Raw genomic sequence first — 8300 nt, 5'->3', positions numbered from 1 at the left:
TTCCCCTCATCCCCAGACTCTGCTTCCTCCTCGGAAGACGCGTCAGTGGGATTAAGGAGGTCCTCGAACACTGCAAATTTCTTGTAGCTTAACAAGATTTATTGTCTTAAATTTAGCCAGATTATCTTGTCCATCTTGTTTTGAACATTACAAACTAGTTTCCAGTCTCATGTGTTAGATGATTAGACTTGTTTTAAGTATATATTCCTTTTTTTTCTTATTTAGTCTGTAAATCTAAAAATGAACCATTTCACCTTTATTTCAAGCAAAAATAGCTTTTAGATAGAGTGTAAAACAAAAAATTATCTTAAAATAAGAAACATTCACCTTTTTCCTTGAAATAAGAAAGTCAATCATTGGAAGGTATATTTAGACCTGAGACGTGTCACAGATGTATTTGTTACCATGTAAAATAAGCCACTTTACTCTAACGGCATAATGTATAGCATCTTCAATCACCAAAAACTCCATATTAGCAACCTCTGATACAGGACCTAGTCCTTTCTCATTTACAAATATTGGATGCTCAGTTCCTGCTTCACTTTGACAACACTCCAGCAGCTGATTGTGGTTTACAAGAGACTTGCACACATTCTTAAAGTTTAATTTGGCTGACCATTGTTTTTTTAAAAAAACTGCGTTTAGACTCTATTTCATACACGTATGACAAATTACAGGTCCCAGGGCAATAATCTGAGAGGGAAGATGCAGCATGTAATCTTCTATCATTTTTTTAGTTTGGACACAGTTTGTAAAGACACAACTGGGGCAAAAAGTATTTTAACAATTTCAATTAAATCCAAAATAAATTTGATAAAAGAATGGCAAAATCTTGATCAATATAAGCATTTGTCCAGGGGATTGTTTTAATCTGTTGTCACTTGAAGCTAAAGTAGCATTAAAATTTTTTTTATGAATTATAGAACATTTTTTGAGACATTTTATTAAATTCGATGAATTTATATTCCAAAATCTCTTTTTCCCAAAGTCTGTTTTTGTTTCATAATGGGGTTTTTCATAATGGTGTATTTATTTGAGGTCATTTAACAACTGAATTTCTTATTCAGGCAATCAGGGTGGGACCTGAACGCTCATTGGCTGCTGCTTAAACAGGTGCTTAAAATTAAAGTGTCTCAAAATGTTTCTATTATTACAAAAAAGAATCGTAGTGAAATAAATATTTAATAAAATATTATAAAAATACACAATGTAAAATAAAAATTAAATGACACGTTTTAACACTTTGGTGTTCCATAGTCTAGTTCATATTAAAAAGTTAAATAATGTATTAGCACTAGATTAGGTTCCTGTATTCCTCCGTACAACCATCCCACATATCACACAAAAGTCTGGACTACTGCTATGAATTGTATTAATATGGCTCAAAAGAGACTTTACTGTTAAGGCAACAAAAACAAAACAAATCCCACACCTCCAACACGCCATCTTGTTTGGGGAAAAGACCTGAAAGAAGTTCTTGGCGGGCAGAGTAGTAGAGGTCAATACCAAGTTTGAAGGGGTGGTTTATACCAAGTCTGCATTTAACTTGTGTAGTAATGTAATTGTAAAGACGACTACAACAGTCATAGTAATTGATGGGTTATTTGTTAAAATTTGTTTTTCGAATGCAGGTTCATTATGCATGTTATGTTCACGTTTTACAAGCTTTACACAGACGAAAATGTGTAACACTACCTCCCCCCTGGCTGCCCCCAAGTGGCTCTGTCCATTATCTCACTGTTTGAATCGGAGGACACGAGGGAGCAGGTTCGGACTGGATTCTGTTGAGGTAATTAACTTTTGCTTACAAACATTTCGGGTTCTTTTAGCTTTGACTTACTGTAGTAACATCAGTCGTGGTCAAATATTAAGTTTTACCTAGGCAGTATTATCAGTTCACTACCAATGGGTAGTTAGCCAAAACTGCTAGCCAGCTAGCTAGCTTAGTTCATTCAGTATGCTGAATTGTTAGCATGCAGTGATAGTTTAAAATTATTAATGGTGCTAGTTAGGTAAATTTAGCTTCGTGTTCAATATACTTAACATAGCTATATGACAAAAGAACTACAGTTGATATCCGCCTTTGCAAAAGTCCGTTTTGTGTTTCCCACCCACGGAAAATGAAAAGCTGCGGTGTTTTTTTTTCCTTCTTAAGCCGCGTGCTCTCTGTCTGCACTGTGCTTGGTGTGTTTGTGTGTGCAACTTGGGAGGACCGATACTGGTTTGAGACAAATCTCGCAATCGGGCTCATAACTTTACAATGCTGTATTTTGTTATGGAAAAAGACAGGGGTGTTGGACAGATCTATATTTAACTTAAATGAGGATTTACTTAAGTCATCAAGAGTTAACTGTTTTATGACCAAAATTACATTTAACCAACATGAGTTTATTCAAATTTTATTATTTTACTATTTTTTGCAAGTCCAGTTTGGGTAATGAAATTAAAGATAACACAAGGGAATAAAAATAATGCACATTTATGAAAGACATCTTTACCTATAGATTTACTTTAAGCCTCATTTCCGACAGATTATGATTAATCATATAAACTTTTAAGTTGGAGAAGATGTGAACTTGCTTCCAGTTATTTATGTTGTAAACTATTAATATCAATCAGGTCACTTTAACCTTGCTGAACCGAGGTAACATTTTTTTTCTTATGGATGAAGTGGCCTAATCTGAGCTGTGGTCATTTGTTGAATGATTTGACAAGCAGTTGGGCACTATTAGTTTTAGTTTGAAAACTAGTTTGGAATAGCCTTGTCATAAATTTTAAGTAAGCAATTTTATAAGACTTAACCATTGAATTAACACAGGCTCTACTTGGTCTGTCTTTTGCACCTTATCCATGTGTCTGATTGCATAGACTTTGGATCCATGGCAGGTGGTGTCTAGACTCAGTTTTTCTTTTTGACCCAAACATATGTTTTTCTTTCCTCAGGGAAAAGTTCTGACAAAAGCTACACCAGTAAATCATGGAGGGTTTGGATGATTGCAGCCTTTCGGTTCTAAATGGTAGGCCAAGCATATGCATATTTATGCAAATTAATGTCTAAATGAATTTTGTGTTGCACACACTGACAGTGATCGTACATAGAATCAGTTTTATGTTGTCAGATCAATAAAATATTTAAATTACATTTAAATGTATTTGACAAAATGACAATTTGGAATTGTTGTACAACTTTTACATTTCTGAAAGTTACTGACTTTTATTTACAGCTGCAGACATAGATGAGGTCTTGCTCCACACCCTCAGTAGGGACGATTTAAGGGACCTGCTTCCAGGGCCTGAAAATTTTATGAGGAGGAAACAGTTGTGGGCTCAAGTTCACAAAGAGGCAAGTTTTGCCGCTTTTGATTTAAAAACACTTAGCACGACACATTTTGTTTAGGACTCCTGTAATATAACTATTTTCGTTTTCTTATTTAGGATGAGACTAAAGAAAAGGCGTCTCATGGACATCTCACCATGTGACCAGGGAGAAGATTATGATGCAGATTCAAGTGGTGGATCAAACATGCTTTTGCCACCAAGGAGCAGTTCTGGTGACAACAGTTGTAAGTGAAAGATTACAATTATGGCAATAATATTGAATATTGAACTGAAATTTGATTTAGTTCTTTCTTTCCTGTTCTGTTCATAGCCCTGTTCAGGACACTACCAACTTTCTTCCCATCTCAAGTTGCACCACCCAAGAAGATGGGACATGCCAGTGAAGCACTGATTGATGTCCTTCAGGTCTGTGTTTCTTCATATTTGTTATCAAATAATGCCCATAAAGCCTTCACTTTAACAGTTTATTTGGCATATGGCCTTTTTATCCATGCCAAGTCCTCCAACAATGTAGTTTATATTTGGAAAAGGTGTGCAGAAATCTGAAATGGCACAAACACTGAGATAAAAAAAATTTCAATAAAAATAATAAAGAAAATCATAAAGAAATTAAAAACAAAATGGAAATAATTACATATTTAACTATCACAGGTGCAGTATCTTTGTCATTTCCTAAAGTGTGTAAAGACATAATCCTAACGGTGATGAGGCAGAATTTATTACATTTTTCAATGGCATGAATAAATATATATATATATATATATATATATATATATATATATATATATATATATTTTTTTTTTTTTTTCTATACAGTATTTGTCAATCTAAAGAAAAATAACATTAATATGGTCTGTAGCACATCTGATCTATGGTTGTCATCATTCATGTATCACCCGAAGGGTGCACCCCAAAGGGATCAATAAAGTGAAGTCTAAGTCTAATACATACTTGAACTACCCTGATAGCTTTGGAGTTTCTCCGTACATTGTACAATTTTTGTCTTTGTTTTTCTTTTGCCAACAGAAGATCCAGCGTCAGCCCCGTTCTGCTCTTTGAAGGGTCCCGCTGTCTTATTGCAGTTGGAACCACTCTCATCACCACATTTGACCACAGATGACCTTGGAGAAGGTTTGCTGTATCTTATGGCATACTACTACACCCTTCATCTCACCTATCCTAAATGTGTGGCAATGCTTCTGTCTGTCATTTAGACTGAAGTGTTAAAGGACAAAATCCATGAGCAAGACACCACAGGCTCATACAAAAAAGTCATGGCAGGCTGTAGGAATGTTTATTGAAACGTAGAGCTGTTTGAGCAAGATGTAACTTAGGTCTGTGTTGGAAGGTTTGGGCCTGATAGCTTTGAAGTTGCAATTTACACTTGAATTCTTTTTTTTTATTCTTATTAATGTAATACAAAGTACTTTTTTCTTTAAACACTTCTGTTCTGCAAATTGTGTTTAAAATTGCAAATGCTCTTTTTATTACATTTTATATGTTGAGTAGCTAACTGGTTTAGCACTTCTAAAAGGAACACAAAATAACAATGTTACACTTACAATGTGTCTTTAAATTTTTGTGTACTATGATTCACTGAAATATTTGTTACTGTTTGGAGAGTTTGTTTCCAATAAAGGTCATGTACACAGTATACTTTGCCTGCTTTAATTTGGCTTTATCTTTCTTATCTTCTTGAGAATTCTTATCAAGTGTAATTATCTTACTGCACTGGCAGATTATTTCACTGAATTTAAGAAGATTTAGACTACAATCTATTATTTTTTAACTTATTTTAAGATCTTTAAAATGATTTAATGTACTAGTTTTTAGATTATTTGCCTTGATTTGTTCCTTAGAATAAGTGTTTTATGCCTATTTTCAGATTTAATTTCTTCAACATTTTGCTTAGAACAAGTGGTTAAATCTTATTTTAGGTTTCAATTGCCATGATTGGTTGCTTGGAATAAGTGTGTAAGGCTTATTTTAAGATTTAACTATCTAATTGTTCCCTAGAATAAGTGGTTAAAGCTTATTTTAAGTTTCAATGTTCTGATTTGTTGCCTGGAATAAGTGTAAAATACTTATTTTTAGCTTTATTTAAATCTGGATATTGTTCTTATTTCAAGAAATCTTAATAAGAAAAAAACACTTACCCCACTGGCAGATAATTTCACTTGTTTTAAGCAAAACTTCACCAAAAATAAGTGTATTTATCTAGTATTAAGGAGGTGGGTTTTTGCAGTGAAGTATTCCTTCCACCGCCTGACAATTTTCTCAGTCGACGTCAGCAGCGCTCCACCAGCACTATACACAGTGCAGGTAGAGCACCGCTTTCCCCTCCTGAGACGCCTGACGGTTTGCCAGAACCTCTTCGAGGCAGTCCGAAAGTCTTTTTCCATGGCCTCTCCGAACTCCTCCCACACCCGAGTTTTTGCTTCAGCCACTGCCCGAGCCGCATTCCGCTTGGCCTGTCGATACCTGTCGGCTGCCTCCGGAGTCCCACAGGCTAACCAAGCCCGATAGGACTCCTTCTTCAGCCTGGTGGCTCCCTTCACCTCTGGTGTCCACCATTTGGTTCGGGGATTACCACCACGGCAGGCACCAACCACCTTGCGGCCGCAGCTGAAAGGTGACACAAGGGTCAATGTAAAAACAAAAAGCTTGTAGACATACATAACATGAAGGTTTATTTGTAGGTGAGAGTTAAGACACATTTTGCTTGGAAACTTGTGCACTTGCAACAATTTTTTTTCTTAGGGACACAGACATGACGTAGATTAGTTTCTGGGGTAGAGGTGAAAAACATTTTGTATGTACAACTTGTAAATGTACGTGTGACTAAAACAGGAAGTAAGTTGAGTACAGGACGTGCTTGAGATGATCAGATAAGAGAGAAGAGAGCGAGCAACAGGAAGCACCTGGAGGGACGTGAAAGCGGCGCTTTAAGTGTGTTAAAGGTGTTAAAATGTTGTTCACTGAAATGAGTAACACTGAATAGATGAATAGATAAATGATTTTTTTATACACACATTGCAATTGTGCTGATATGAGTCATCACTCGGTCAACTGAAGGTCAAAAACGTCGTTCAGCAAGACTGATTGAACTGATATATTGTAGGGAGGACCTTGAGTGCCGATGGATAAATGCTAACACGCTTATACACATAATTAGGTTAATGCTTTTGATTAGAGAGTCTCGAAAATGATAGGTTGAACCAAGTTTGAATAATTAAGAGAACAATTGATACGCATAGCAGACAAGTAAGGCGTTGTAGGGAAAGGTGTTTGTTTCCTTTGCAGGAGATTTCGGGACCACAGCGACCACAGGGGTGGCGAGACTGAAGGGAGGCGAGAATCCAGGAACCAACCAGAGACAGGGGGACCACAAAAGAAGCACAGAGCACGACAGTTCAAGAAAATTTGTTGTTTAGGAGATTAAAAGCTTGTTAAGGTTAAATGTGAGCATAAAATAATAATGGATTGGATTTATATAGCGCTTTTCAAGGCACCCAAAGCGCTTTACTGGCTGATGGCGCGAGGCTGCCATATTGCGCCATCGGCCCCTCTGGCCAACACCAGTAGGCGGTAGGTAAAGTGTCTTGCCCAAGGACACAACGACCAGGACAGAGAGCCCGGGAATCAAACCGGCGACCTTCCGGTTACAGATACGCTTCCCAACCCCCTGAGCCACGGTCGCCCGTAAAAGTAATGAAGAGTAATGAGAAGGACTTTAGGAATAGTTTGCAGGATTTCTATGTTATGTAAATTGCCCAAGAATAGTGTTAAGACCGGATATATGTTACCCCTAGAGGGGGTGAAAACCAGGAGTAAATTTTAAATTTTAACTCTATAGAGACTGTTTTCAAAGAGTAATATGGAACCTTTAGGGGATAAAGTTAATTATATATGATTGGGTTTTATAGTGAGCATTGAGGGAAGTCAGAAGTGGGGTCAAATTGTGACTCTGTGGTCAAAAGGGGATGTAGGAAGAGAAGCAATGATAGTTCACGGCCCAGCGTAAACGCGAGGTGCTGTATAAGGGCTTGATTTATTTGTTTGGTTTATTTGTTGTGGATACCAGTAATTATGCCATTGTGATAAGGGAACATTGAAAGGGTACAACTCGTTGAGGGGTTGGGGGACCTAAAGGGTTGGGCAATTGAAAGGTTTCATTTTTGATATGATTTCCTTTGTTATATTTTAGCTATTATTCTCACATGAAAGTAAACTTAATGGGATAAATTAGGGTTTATGTCATCTTTTAAAAAAAGACAAAAAGGGGAAACTGTTGGAATTTAAAAATATAATCTGAACGCTTATCTGCTATTATATTGTTTTCTGGATAAGAGAGGCCCAACTCTTAGTACAGTTTGTGCCGACAGGACTGACAGGAAATTACATGCTTTTGCAGGCGAAAAGTGAAATTAAGCAGAGTGTTTGATCGAAACTTAAAGTGTGTGTGACGTCTATATAAATGACTAGCCTTCCTGTTTTGTGCTTCAAACCTTGGGTTGTGTGTTATGAGAAAGGTCTCCATATCCGGATATGTAAAATAAAGATCATTTTTTGAGTTTGACCACTTTGAGCCTTGTGTCTTTTTGGCCCTAAGAATCTAAAAGAACCGTTTTTAATAGGAGCTGACCGGGTGCCGCAGGAACAAAGGGCTGGCCAGTAGCAGTGAGAATGTGAATTCAATAGTCTTTCAGAAAATCATGCAGAAATCCACAAGAAAAAAGAATTAGCCACTTAATCTGACTGATTTCTTTCTCTGTGGTGAAAACAGGGTACCATCATCCTCAGAGCCTGATTGCTTAAAGCAAAAACTCAAAAGGCAGGGGAAGGTAAACAGGACCCAAGACACAGGAGACAACTTACCAATAAAACAAAACAGGAAATTAATTATAACCACATCTGATGTACTGAACATGGGTGAACTTTACAAAAGGAAAACACAACAT

General features: G+C 36.7%; 1 long non-coding RNA gene across 2 annotated transcripts; it reads left to right on the top strand.

Annotated features, from left to right (window-relative positions):
* The first annotated feature begins 1735 nt into the window (after positions 1-1735).
* Positions 1736-4774, top strand: LOC102795408 (uncharacterized). 2 transcript variants are annotated; one of them, XR_015717089.1, is made up of 6 exons: positions 1736-1789; positions 2944-3017; positions 3225-3343; positions 3436-3563; positions 3650-3744; positions 4369-4774. It is a non-coding gene; the product is annotated as an uncharacterized LOC102795408 (long non-coding RNA). The 2 variants fall into 2 exon arrangements; XR_015717088.1 differs by having other exon boundaries at positions 4366-4774.
* The last annotated feature ends 3526 nt before the right edge of the window (positions 4775-8300 follow it).

The sequence above is a fragment of the Neolamprologus brichardi genome, chromosome 22, assembly GCF_056152115.1.
Source record: "Neolamprologus brichardi isolate AB-2024 chromosome 22, ASM5615211v1, whole genome shotgun sequence".
Classification (NCBI taxonomy): domain Eukaryota; kingdom Metazoa; phylum Chordata; class Actinopteri; order Cichliformes; family Cichlidae; genus Neolamprologus; species Neolamprologus brichardi.
This window is presented reverse-complemented; position numbering and strand designations above follow the sequence as displayed.